Below are 12169 nucleotides of genomic sequence, written 5' to 3'. Positions count from 1 at the left end.
AGAAACAATATTTCATAGTCTCAAAGTAACTTCCCTCAAATATTTATTAATTACAAAGGGAAAATGTTAACTTTACAGTGAAAAACCTAGCAGACCTCATTTTAACCAAGTGATCTGGAAATTTTGTATTAAAATGTTGTTTTTTTTTAAAGATATAGTCAGACAAAGCTCCCAGATGCCTAGCAAGCAACAAGTGAATAAACAATGACTATTACTGTAGTCCTGGAGGTAATTATAACAACGTCCCCAGTAACCTACAGCCCAAAGATCTTCTCACTCCAATCCCACCTTAGTGCAAAATAACTGCTAATGTGTCGCTGCTTCCCAAAGGGTTAATGAGCTGTCCCTGGGTAGCATGTGGTTAACACATGTATATATGATGGGGGGCAGGGAGAGGGGGCAATGGGCGGGTGTCTTTGTAATGAAGAGAGTGACTCTAACCGCGGGGATTTGGGCCTGATGGCAGGATGGGAACTGCTTTGGGGCTGGGAGGGGAGTTTTGGGTCTCCAACTGTAGTAGGTAGCTTGCTGTCCTCCACGTTACGCACACCTGCATGCTCTTGGCTTGACCTCTAACCGTGCTTCTGCGGTTCTGGTCCCCCTCCTCGGGTCTCATCTCCAGGTGTGTGGGGGGTGGTGGTGGGGGCGTGCCTGGGCTCCGCTTCCTCTCTGCCTGGGCTTTGGGGGTTTATGGGCTCCCTCACCTGCTTCTCCCGCACCAGCACCGAACCAGTCTAAGTGTCCGCGGGACAAGCGCGGACTGGAAAACCGAACGTTCCGGGACCCGCTCTTCTGGGAAGCGCACCAATGCCCTCTAGTGGGTGAGCAATGAACTGGCGGAAGTCCCGCTCCTCTGACCCCTCCCAGTGCCTAACCTGCGTGTTCCTGTACTTCACATGCTGATTTTCCACTGACGGGGGTAGAGGGGGCGGAGGGGGGCAGTGTCACCCTGAGAGTGTGCGCTGGGGCTGGGGGCAGTGAGGACGGTGCAGTCGTCGAATGAGCCAGTCTGAGTCAGCCCAGATCCAGGAAGGCGCGGAGGCCTCCTCCTGCCTTCTTGTCCCCTTCGCTGGTCTCCACACCTTTCAGGTCTTCATTCTCCATGAGGGAAAACAAGGCAGAAAAGACCCAGGCAGTTTCACACAGTCATGTGGAAACTTACCACTTCTGAGAAGGATTTGGAGTGATCACAAAGATTTATGAGAAAAGAAAGAGAAAAAAGGATGGGGGGTGGGGAGGAATCTACAGGGGAGTAAAGTTAATCCTTAAAATGACTCTTGAGACCTTGAATAGTTACTAGACCAGAAGACTAGAAACAGGATTTTTTATATATATCTCTATGTCTCTATCTACCTATCTACCTACCTACCTACCTATCTATCTATCTATCTATCTATCTATCTATCTATCTATCTATCTATCTATCTATCTATCTATATCTATCTAGTATCGACATAAGAAAAAAAGCATGTTCTGTATCTAATAGATGCATGTTGCTCTGTGCAACAGGGAATAGTCTCACAAACATAATGCAGTGTGGAAGAAGCAAAGGATAACCCCACTCCCAAGTATTACATCATCCCATTTGAATAATGTTTACAAAAGACAAAACTAAGCTGTACTGTTTAGGGAGACCTACACGGTTTAGTCCAGAAATCAGGTATTACAGAAATTAGAAATCCCTCCCATTCCTGGGGAGGGAGAAGGTTGTAATCTACAAAGAGCAAGATGGAACCAGGGAAGGGCTTTTAGGTTGTTAGGGTGTTCATGATACTCTCTTTCTAAATATGTACATATAATTGAGTTTGCTGTGTGTATATGGATTATAAAATCCCAATTTGCTGTATGGAGATATATACCATGTTTATCAATAGGATGACTCAATATCATAAAGATGTCAACTTCACAAAATTTTAAGTTATTATTTTAGTCAAAATCCCAACAAAGATTTTTATAGAACTGACAAGCTAATTAAACAAAATGTGTATATTTCACTATGAAAATGTATGTAAAATACTAGAAAAAAGAAAGAATTAAAAATTAAAAACCTTGGAGTGGAGAAGTCTTTCTAAGTAAGAGATAAAACCCAGAAGCCAAAAAAGGAAAAAAAAAAAAGGACATGTGTGAACACATAAAACAAAATTCTGCATGGAGAAACGCCAAACACAAAATAAAAAAATAAGTGAAAATTGGAAAAATAATTGCAACTCGTATGTCAGATAGTTAATTTCCTCAATATGTAATCAACTCTTTCAAATCAATGAAGAAAAACCCAATAGAAAAATGGGCATAGTGCAGAAAAGGATATATAAATGGCTGAAAGACAAAAGATGTTCCATTTCTCCTATAAATAAGGATATGCAAATAAAAACTAAAAAGGAGATGTTTTTCATTAAGAAATTTGATACTTATGAGAATGCAAACAAGCATTCTCATGCATTTGTTGGACTTGTAAGTCACTGCAATCTTTTTAGACAGCCATTTGGCCAAGTCTATCAAAATTACACATGCATTATCTCTGTCCATCCTATAGGTACTCCATATTAAGTGTACAAAGCTATATATATGTAAAGTTGTCGATTGCAATATTTGTTTTTGCAAAAAGCTGGAAACAACTTAATGTCTACCAACAGGTAACCAGAAAGTGAACTACTTTGTAGCTATTTCTTTAGTGAGATAGACTGAGTATTGACATGGAATGATTATAGATAAGAAGTTCAGTGAGAAAAGCAAGGTGCTAAACTATTGTGTATTTCATGCATTTTATTTCTCCATTTGTGTCAAAAAATGGATGGGATAGATTTGGAGAGAGCATAAATCATATACATAATTGTGGGAGATTAAAATATTACAAACACCTGTAAGCAGCAGATGTATTGTGGAAGGCTACTGGGAGCCTGAGAACCAGAGGTGAGCAGTGTACTTAATGAGTTTTTATAAATCTCTCCTATTCTTTCATCTCCCTACACAAATACACATATTTTTAATTCTTAAGTGCATTAAAAAAGTTATTCTGCCTTTTTCCTTCCTCCAAAGGTTCTATCAAATCTGAGGAAACTGGTCATAGAGTAGACCATCTTCCCATGAGCCCAATTTGCATGTTAATATAAATTCTTACATACAAGAAAGATGTATAGTTAAAACAAAAAATAAAGGTGGTTTTTTCAATTATCAAAGTGAATCCTAGAGTATCTAGGAATAAATCTAACAAAAGATGTCAGATATATATGGAAAATATGTAAAACTTTATGGCAGGATTTCGAAGAATACCTAAATAAATGGAGATATGTGCCATGTTTATCATAAAGGAAAACTCAGCATCATAAATATGTCAATTTCCCAAAATAAATCTATAAAGTCATTGTTCAAACCCCTCCCACAAAGATTTTGTACACAAGCTGATTTTAAAATGTATATGAAACTGTAAAGGACTTCCAATAGCCAAGACAGTCTTAAAAATATTTGGGAATACAAGCTCACCCAGAAGCCAAGACTTATTATCAAATTACAGTAATTAAGACTGCAGTATTGCTCAAGGACAAACAAATAGACCAATGGAACAAAATAGAGAGCTCAGAAACAGACCAACACATTTTGGGAAATTCGATTTATGGCAAAGCTGACATTGCAGATGACTGGGATGAATGGTTCTAGGACGATTGTTATCCATATGAGAAAGAAGATCTCCCCATAACCACTTTCACAAAGAATCAAATGTGGGTGGATATAAGACAAAATATAAAATAACACATTTAAAAATTTTTAGAAGAAAACACAGGGAGACATGATCTTGGAATAAGAAAGGGTATTTTAATCAAGTCATCCAAAGCACAGACTATAAAGAAATAGAAAAGTTAAATTACATTAACATATAAATTTTCTATGCCTTGGAAAACACCATAAGAAGTTATAAGACAAGTCAAGGTGTGAATGATAATATTGGCACAACATCCATCTGACAAGGAAAGGAAAGGAGCGACACATACCAGCAATTCACTGGAGAAATCCACTTTATTAGGGAAAGGTGCTGGGTTATATAGGAAGGGGCATGGGGTGATTGTGGTGTTACTTCTACGGGGCTGGTGGCTATTGGCTAGGTGCTGGGAGTGGGAGTGGGGAGAGAGGTGATTGGTCTTCAGGTGGTGCCGGCAGGAACCAAGGACCCGGAAGAGAAGCCGGAAGTTCGCCATCTTACTGGTGGGGGCCCTTCAGACAAAGAATTAATATCCAAAATATACAAAGAATTCTTAACCATCAACAAAAAATTTACAACAACAAATAGAAAACTCAGAAAAGGTTATGGATGGGAGTTTACAGAATAAAAATTACAAATAAACATTAAACATATGAATAGATACTTAACCTCTAACCTCATAGTAATTAATTGAAAATAGAAATTAAACCAAAAAGAAAGAATTCTGCAAGCCCATTAAGTCAGGAAAAAAAATGAACAAATTTGATAATAGGAAGTGATGAGGACTGGGAACACAATAACCCAGCTATTGCTGGTATTAGTACTTTGGAGATGGAGTTGGCAGTGACTAGTAACGTTGAAGCTGGATGTCCTTTGTAACACTGCAGACCAATCCTGGATGTGTACCCTATGGAAACTCACACACATTCACAGGAAGACATGCACTAAACTGTCCATTGCATTGTTTATAATCAGGAAAAAATGCAAACAGGCCAAGTTTTCATAAGTAAATGAATAAATTTAATATTAACACAATAGTGTACTACACTGCAGTGAAAATAAAGTTTTATTTATTAAAAAAAATCCTAAAACATATGTAACATCATGTTCTTTATAAATATTAACTCATTTTTCTCTTTGGCCAGAACTGCCATCTTCCAGTAAATCACCAAAATGACCAACACAAAGGGAAAGAGGAGAGGCACCCACGATATGTTTTCTAGACCTTTTAGAAAACATGGAGTTGTTCCTTTGGCCACGTACATGCCAATCTACAAGAAAGATGATACAGCAGACATCAAGGGAATGGGCACTGTTCAAAAAGGAATGCCCCACAAATGTTACCATGGCAAAATGGACAAGTCTACAATGTTACCCAGCATGCTGTTGGCATTGTGAACAAATAAAGGGCAAGATCCTTGCAAAGAGAATTAATGTACTTATCGAGCACATTAAGCACTCTAAGAGCCGAGATAGCTTTCTGAAGCGTGTGAAGGAAAATAATCAGAAAAAGAAGGAAGCCAAAGAGAAAGGAACTTGGGTTCAACTGAAGCACCAGCCTGCTCCACCCAGAGAAGCACACTTTGTGAGAACAAATGGAAAGGAGTCTGAGCTGCTGGAACCCGTTCCCTGTGAATTCATGGCTTGATGGGTATAAAACGTAAATAAATAAAAGATCTCTGGACTGTAAAATATATATATATATATATATAAACTCATTTACTGAATGAACCAGAGCTAGATTTGTCAACATGAGTCAACATGGATAAATCCCTAAAGCATCAGGTTGACTGGAAAAAAACAGTCACAGAGGTGTATGTGTAGTCTTTATCATATATGTAAAGTCTGGAATGTTTAAAACAGTTTTATATAATGTTCATATATAATAAAAATATGGAGAGGTTAGCTCAGGGGTGAGGGTGAGGGTAAGGAGGGTCCTGAGGGGCTTCATCAGGAAGACTGCATTTCTAATGTTTAGTGATGGCGAACTTACTATCTACACCTCAGTGTATCTTTGACATTGTTCATAAAACAGTAAAAAAAAAAAAAAAAAGGGAAAAAGATCACCTCTCCCATTTAATTAGTTTTCTTCCAGTTTTTCTTCTACGCTTTTTAAAACATTTGTGATTATATCATATATAGTAATTTGTATTGTTTTTATTGTAATAAGACAGTTTCCTGGTGTTAAAAATTCTTCATAAATGTTATTAATGACAGATGGATTCCAACTTGTGATGTACCGTAATATTTTTAGTAAGTTGTTTGTCATTTTCCAGTACAAAGCATAACTGTGATTTGGGAATATTTGGGATTGTTCCCTTTGATACATTTTCACAAGTAGAATTACGGTATCAAATTGTATAAGCAAAGAGCCTTAGTACTCGTCGTCATTACATTTCGCCAAGAGTTGGACGACTTCACTCTTCCGCCGCCGCAGGGCATGGGTACCTCCGCTTTTGCTGCTTTGTCCGAACTGTTCTCTTAAAAAAAAAATTCTTAACTATTTTGATCAGTGAAAATAGAAGCTTATTTGTATTATTTTGAGGAATAGTTCCCCCAACCGTGTATCAAACGTTTATAAGGGGAGACAAGCTTTACTGCTGAGGGCGCGTGGGGCCCGGTCTCCCCTGCGGAGCGCGGCGGAGGGGGCTGGGCGCCCTGCAGGTGCAGCTCAGCAGCCCGGCCCCTGAGTCTCGGGGTGAGCGCCCGCGCCTCCCACGCTCAGCGCGGTAGGGACGGCGGCTCTGATGGCGGGAGCTCAGTCCGCAGGAAGCACAGCGAGGTCGTCGGGGTCAGAGTTGACTTCGCACCATCTTTATCGCCCGAGGAGGTGGGTTGTGTTCACCCCTGGGCCGGTGGGCCGGGGCTCATTTTCAGGGCTGCCTCCCAAAAGTCCCTGGGCCACTTTTCACCCAGTGACGCACTGACCACTGATATCCGCCCACGGAGCGCGTGCACACAGGGCCCCATTCACCCTCCTCAGGCCGGGGAGCAGGCTGGGCGTGCCCCGACCCACCTCGGGCCACACACAGGCAGGGTGGGACCAGAGGAGTTTTGCCTTTCCCAGGGACAGGACTGGAATTTGGGGGGGAGGTGGGAATTGAGGAAGCCGGCAAGGGAGGAGTGGAGGGGTGGGGGAGAAGTGGGAGGTTGTTTCTAGGGATGGGGGCAGTGGGAGAGGGGCTGAGGGGAGGTTTCCGACCAGAGAGAGTTGAGACCGATTGAGGGGAGGGGGAAGAAGGGTCAGGGTGAAGGGTGGTGTAGGGAGATGGGAGAGGGCGTGAAGAGGAGACCCAGAGAGCAATTGGGGGCAACTTCAGATCAGCGGGGGGTTCCCGAGTGGGAAGGGAGCGTGGGAGCAGCAGGAGGGAAGGTTTCGGGAGTGGGGAGGCATTGCCAAGCCAGGGCCGCCCGCTGGAGGCGCCTGCCCATTGGCATTCGCCAAAGGGCCCGGCTTGGAGCCTGGACCCAGCAGGGGGAAGTCTGAGGCTCCAGGCCCCGCTCCAGGCAAGGACGAGGATGGTAGAGGCAGGCAGCTGCATTAAGCCGTGGAGACCAGGCAAGGACGGTGCTTCCCCGGCTGTCAGGGGTCTCTTGGGGTGGGGCTTGGAAGGGGTCAAGGGGTCATCTGGGAAGTGGGCAAAAGGGAAGGGAAGGGAAGGGAAGGGAAGGGAAGGGAGCCCACAGGGAGGGAGGAGCACCCCGCTGGGAGGGAGGATCTGAAGAAGCACAGGGATGGCTTTGGGAAGCCCCAAATCCTCCAGCCACTCGCTTCTTGTCACAGGAAAAAGTTCCCACCAGTGAGAGATGAAATAGGTAACTTAGGGTTTAGCCAAGTGATGGAAGACTGTGGCTTTTTCAAATGGTGCTGTAAGACAATGCTCCTCAAACTGTGTGGGGCATGTAAGTCCTCTGAGAGAGCTTATTAAGATGCTGACTCAGATTCAGCAGGTCTGAGGTGGGGCCTGAGGGGACACCTGTGCTGCTGCATCAAGTGCACACCATGAGCAGCAGGTGTGTAAGGAATGGTGTTCGGACATTAGAAACATCTAGGTTATATGGTTGTGGGGAAGTTGGGGTTTCTATGGCCAGGATTCTCACTGAACTTAAACCACCTGATGATGTAACTGGCCTGTTGCTAGGCTACTGCTTCCACACCGTTAGGCAATAAGCTATTATTGTGCTATATAGAGAGCTTGGCCCAGTGCTCTGGATGGAGGCAGAGACGCTAGTGCTCCACCTACCGCCAGGAGAACAAGCCGGGTAATAAACCCTTTCACCCCAAAGAACGTTTTGCTGTCAGTTTCTTTGGTCACATTGAATCCATAGAGAACTTGCCTGGGGGCTGAAACCCATTGGCAAGACAATGATAAAGTGAAAGAATAGTCTGTGGGGCATGAACCCCATTTTGGTTTTCTGAAAATGTGTATCTTACACAAGCACAAATGTATACCATACACAAAACCGTATTTTTCTCCAGGAGATGGGATTACAAGAGATACTTATTTTCTTTTTTTGTGTGTCTATTTTCTGAAAATTTTTGAATGACTTTATACTCATATTGTAAGAAAAAAGATTCTCTCAAAACCACAAAAGTTATCTATTTTAAAAAGAGAACTCAAGTAGAAGTTCACAGATTTCCCTAAACTGAATTAGCTACATTCTGGAGCATCTGTTTACATGCTGCTTGGGGAGGGGTCCTTCAGTTCCTGTGGCTTTGCATGGGGCTTGCCTTTGTTCTGCTAATGCTTAGCACAGATCCTCAATAAATGTGTGCTCACCTGAGTGAGCACACAGGACGAGGACCCACTGAGGCAAGTTGGGTTAAGCAAGCTCTAGGAGTACATTTCAATTGAAGCACTAAAGTAAAATTTTCTTGGTGGCTATTACTTATATTGTTTGTATTATGTGGGCTCACCAAGCTGTGAATGGATAATCCATTCCATTTATGTGCCATTTTGTCATTTATACTTTCTTATTGATCACTCGTTTGACCCTCTGAGGTAAGTTCTCTCATTATCTCCCTTGTATAGAGGAAGAAACTAAGCCAGAGTTAAATAAACTTACTTACCCAAGGTCAACAGCTAGTAAGAGGCAGAGTACTGGGCTTTGCAACTCAGAATGTTTGACTCCAGAATCTAATTTCTTGACTACTGTGCTGTGTACTGCATGCATCTCACAAGACACTAGACTCAGGTTCAGAAACCCACTCAGTTTGTGTGCAACCACATCTCTGGAACTGTTTTCCATGTGTGAGCTTGGGGGGCATCAAACCTCTGTAACTGAGCTCAAGTTACAGTGCCAGGAGTGTTGTGTACAGTGAAGTGGGGCTCATGGAAGGGTGATATCATGGGGGCATGGTGATGATGAGTTTATCCATTTAAAAGAAGGCTGGATCATGTGAATATGAAATCTAGAATCTGATTGCTGAGAATTAGCTAGATATTCTTGAGATCTTTTTTCTTCACTGGGTTTCTCTGTAAAATAATAAACATTTTTATTATGTGTTCTCCTATCTTTGAAAATATTTAGTTTTAATATTCTTTATATATCCACACTGAGCAGCTGCAATTCTATCCGAAAGAAAAGAAATTAGACATTTTAGTTGGCCTCTGCAGCTTTATAAAAGATAAATATTTGTTATTTAGGTTTTTAAAATAGTGAAAAGACCTATGAACCTCCTATCCTAAAGGCATGTATTAAATTGCAGAAGGAAACATGTATTTATAAAGATGTTCATTATATTATTTATGACAACATTAATGGTAGAAACACACTAAATACGCATCTATAAATCAATTAGGGCACATTTGTGTGTTTACACAATGGCATATTTGCAGCCTTACAAGTTCCATTCAGTCATAGTTAATAAAGACTCCCTATGCAGGGCACTAAACCAAAAGCTATTAAGGAAAAGCTGACAAGTTTGACACCATACATATTAAAAAGGTTTGTCCTTGAAAGACACCATATATAAAGTAAAAATACCAGTGACAAACTGAGATAAAATATGCAACAGGAACAATATTAAGCCCATGTATTTTTTTTCCCCCATAAAATATACTCTCGGCTTCTCTCCTCCAAGGCTGAGCCATGAAACTAGTTGCCCAGAGAAAGAGGGGTGCTTCAAGAGGCCCTTCAAAGACTGTGAGACTCAGTCCTACTTCCTTCACCTTAGCAAGTCAGGAGTCTCAAACACCAGACTTTGTGGAGAAAGGAAAAGGAATGATTTTATCCTGAAACTTGTCTTTTAATAAATCAAGGGCCAACCTAGGTGTACTTGATCATAAATGTCTACACAGGGAGAATTACTATCAAGGGGAGGTAGGAAAAATAGCTACCCCTTCCCCCTGGAGGGCTGTGGGAGGAAGAGAAAGATGGGAATAGGAGAAGCAGTTGGTGAAACTGTCCCAAAATTCTAGGCGGGTAGATTGAAGGAAGCATCAAAAGCAGAAGAGAGGCTTCTGACTCTGATCTAGTTTCATATTCTGGAAAGAAAAGCCTCACTAGATACCTGCCTTGGAGCAACTTTCTGCTTATTTAGGCAGAGAGGAGGCCAGCACTTAGCTGCCCAGAGTTTTTCCTGGCATTCATTGGCATGAAAGATGCCCCTAATTTCCTGGATTCCTTTGGGAAGGAAGAACTGACCCTGCAGGTGAGGACTGGGTGGCCACCCAGGCTGTGAGCCAAATGGAAGTTGTAGCCAGGCCTCAAGGGGTTCAGAGCACTGGTAGAACTGAAGTGAAGAAGAGTCCATTCACAGGACCACTGGACTTTGAGGGAGCTAAGAAAGACCTCAAGTTTCTTAGCCACAGATGTAAGCCACAAATGTCAGCAAGATGCATACTCAGTGACCAGGCCAACAAGAAACATGGCTATAGAAGTCGAGGAGCTACAGGGCAGTGTGCAAGTGTGTGCAAGGATGTGTGCTCAGGACCTTAGGCCTCCTTCTTCACCTTTGCTACCACCGTAAGCCCCATGTCCCACACTCCCAAATGTCATCTCAGAGAATTAGCAGCAGGAGAAATACGTGAGTTTGCTGGAGACCAAAGGGCCCTCACCCACAAAATGGCATACTCCCCGCTTCTCCGGGTCCTCTGCTCCCGCCGGCACCAACCAAGGCCCAATCACCCCTCTACACCTTCCCGCCGGCGCCACCTAAGGTCCAATTGATTTTTGATCCACCCCTTTCTTGCTGACCTGTATAAATTGAGCCTGCAAACAATAAACTGTGCTAGCTTGATCAGACACCCTGTCTTGCTGGTCGTTCTTTGTGTCCCTTGCTTGTTTCATTTCTGCAGGCGTCTCCGGTTACACTCCACGTTCGTCCCGCGGGCCGGGACAACTGGCACCCAACGTGGGGCCCCGGGACTCCTGCTGAAACGTCTGCTCGTAAGCCCTGGCCAGGCATTCATCTGAGTCATCGCATGGATACTCACCTGATGTCGACTCTGCATTGAGGATCACTGCGGCTCACCTGTCTGTAATACAGATCCTGGAGAGGTGACTAGACACATCACCCAAGCAAGCATCTTAAATACCTCTTGTGAGTTCTCACTGATCCCCTCCCTCTAGTTTGCTGCCGCGATTTATTCCTTGTTTTGTCCTCTGGTTGTTCCTCTCTGAAAACCTTGTGCTTACTTTGGGCTAACGGTCATTCACTTCTAAGGCTTGCACAGGGGACTCTGACTACAGGGTCCCTGCCCTAGCGGGTCCGAGCAGGCAGATTATACCTGCCGGCCGTCCTACGTAAGCAAGGGCTCGTCTGAGCTGATGAGAGTAGCTCCAGTAGTTCAATGCATTGGTGTAGTCGCGGCTGCATTAGTAAAATTCCTACTTACATAAAGCAGAAATCCCAGCCATCCTAATGGGCAACTCACTGAACTCCCACGAGGTATTTCTTAGTGGACTCAAGGAGTCCCTCAGGACACGAAGTGTAAGGGTTAAAAGAAAAGATCTTAGACAATTTTTTTCCTTTATTCATGAGATTTGCCCCTGGTTTCCCCTCGAAGGCACTATCGATCATAAACGTTGGAAGAGAATTGGTGACGCCCTCCAAGACTTTTATCAGACCTTTGGCCCTGAAAAGGTTCCTGTTTCAGCATTTTCTTACTGGAACTTTATTCACGACATCCTTGAGGTCCATTCTCAAGATCCTGACATTAAAGATATAATTAAAACAGAAGAAATAGCCCTTAAAGAAAGCTCCCCACCGCCCTCTGCCTGTCCTTCAGTAGCCATAGATATCCCTGAAGACCCCACCATTCCTATTAAAGAATCTCCTAAACCTCAACCTAGTATAAAATCTTCAGACACCCATGATAAGCCTGACCCCCCTAAAATCCCGAATATCTATCCTACACTCACGTCTTTAAGACACCAAACAGATCATTTAAACCTTAAAGATGAAGAGCCCTTAGAAGAGCAAGCCACCCATTACCATGAAGATGAAGACACCTGGTGCCTTACGGCGCC

The 12169-nt window shown here is 43.0% G+C and overlaps 1 pseudogene; it reads left to right on the top strand.

The window, feature by feature from the left end:
* The window catches only part of LOC118973515 (large ribosomal subunit protein eL21-like), a 44942-nt pseudogene extending 39557 nt beyond the window's left edge, over window positions 1-5385 (top strand).
* The last annotated feature ends 6784 nt before the right edge of the window (window positions 5386-12169 follow it).

This window comes from Manis javanica, chromosome 3 (genome assembly GCF_040802235.1).
Source record: "Manis javanica isolate MJ-LG chromosome 3, MJ_LKY, whole genome shotgun sequence".
NCBI lineage: Eukaryota > Metazoa > Chordata > Mammalia > Pholidota > Manidae > Manis > Manis javanica.
The sequence above is the reverse complement of the archived record's forward strand: the minus strand, read 5'-3'. Positions and strand labels throughout refer to the sequence as shown.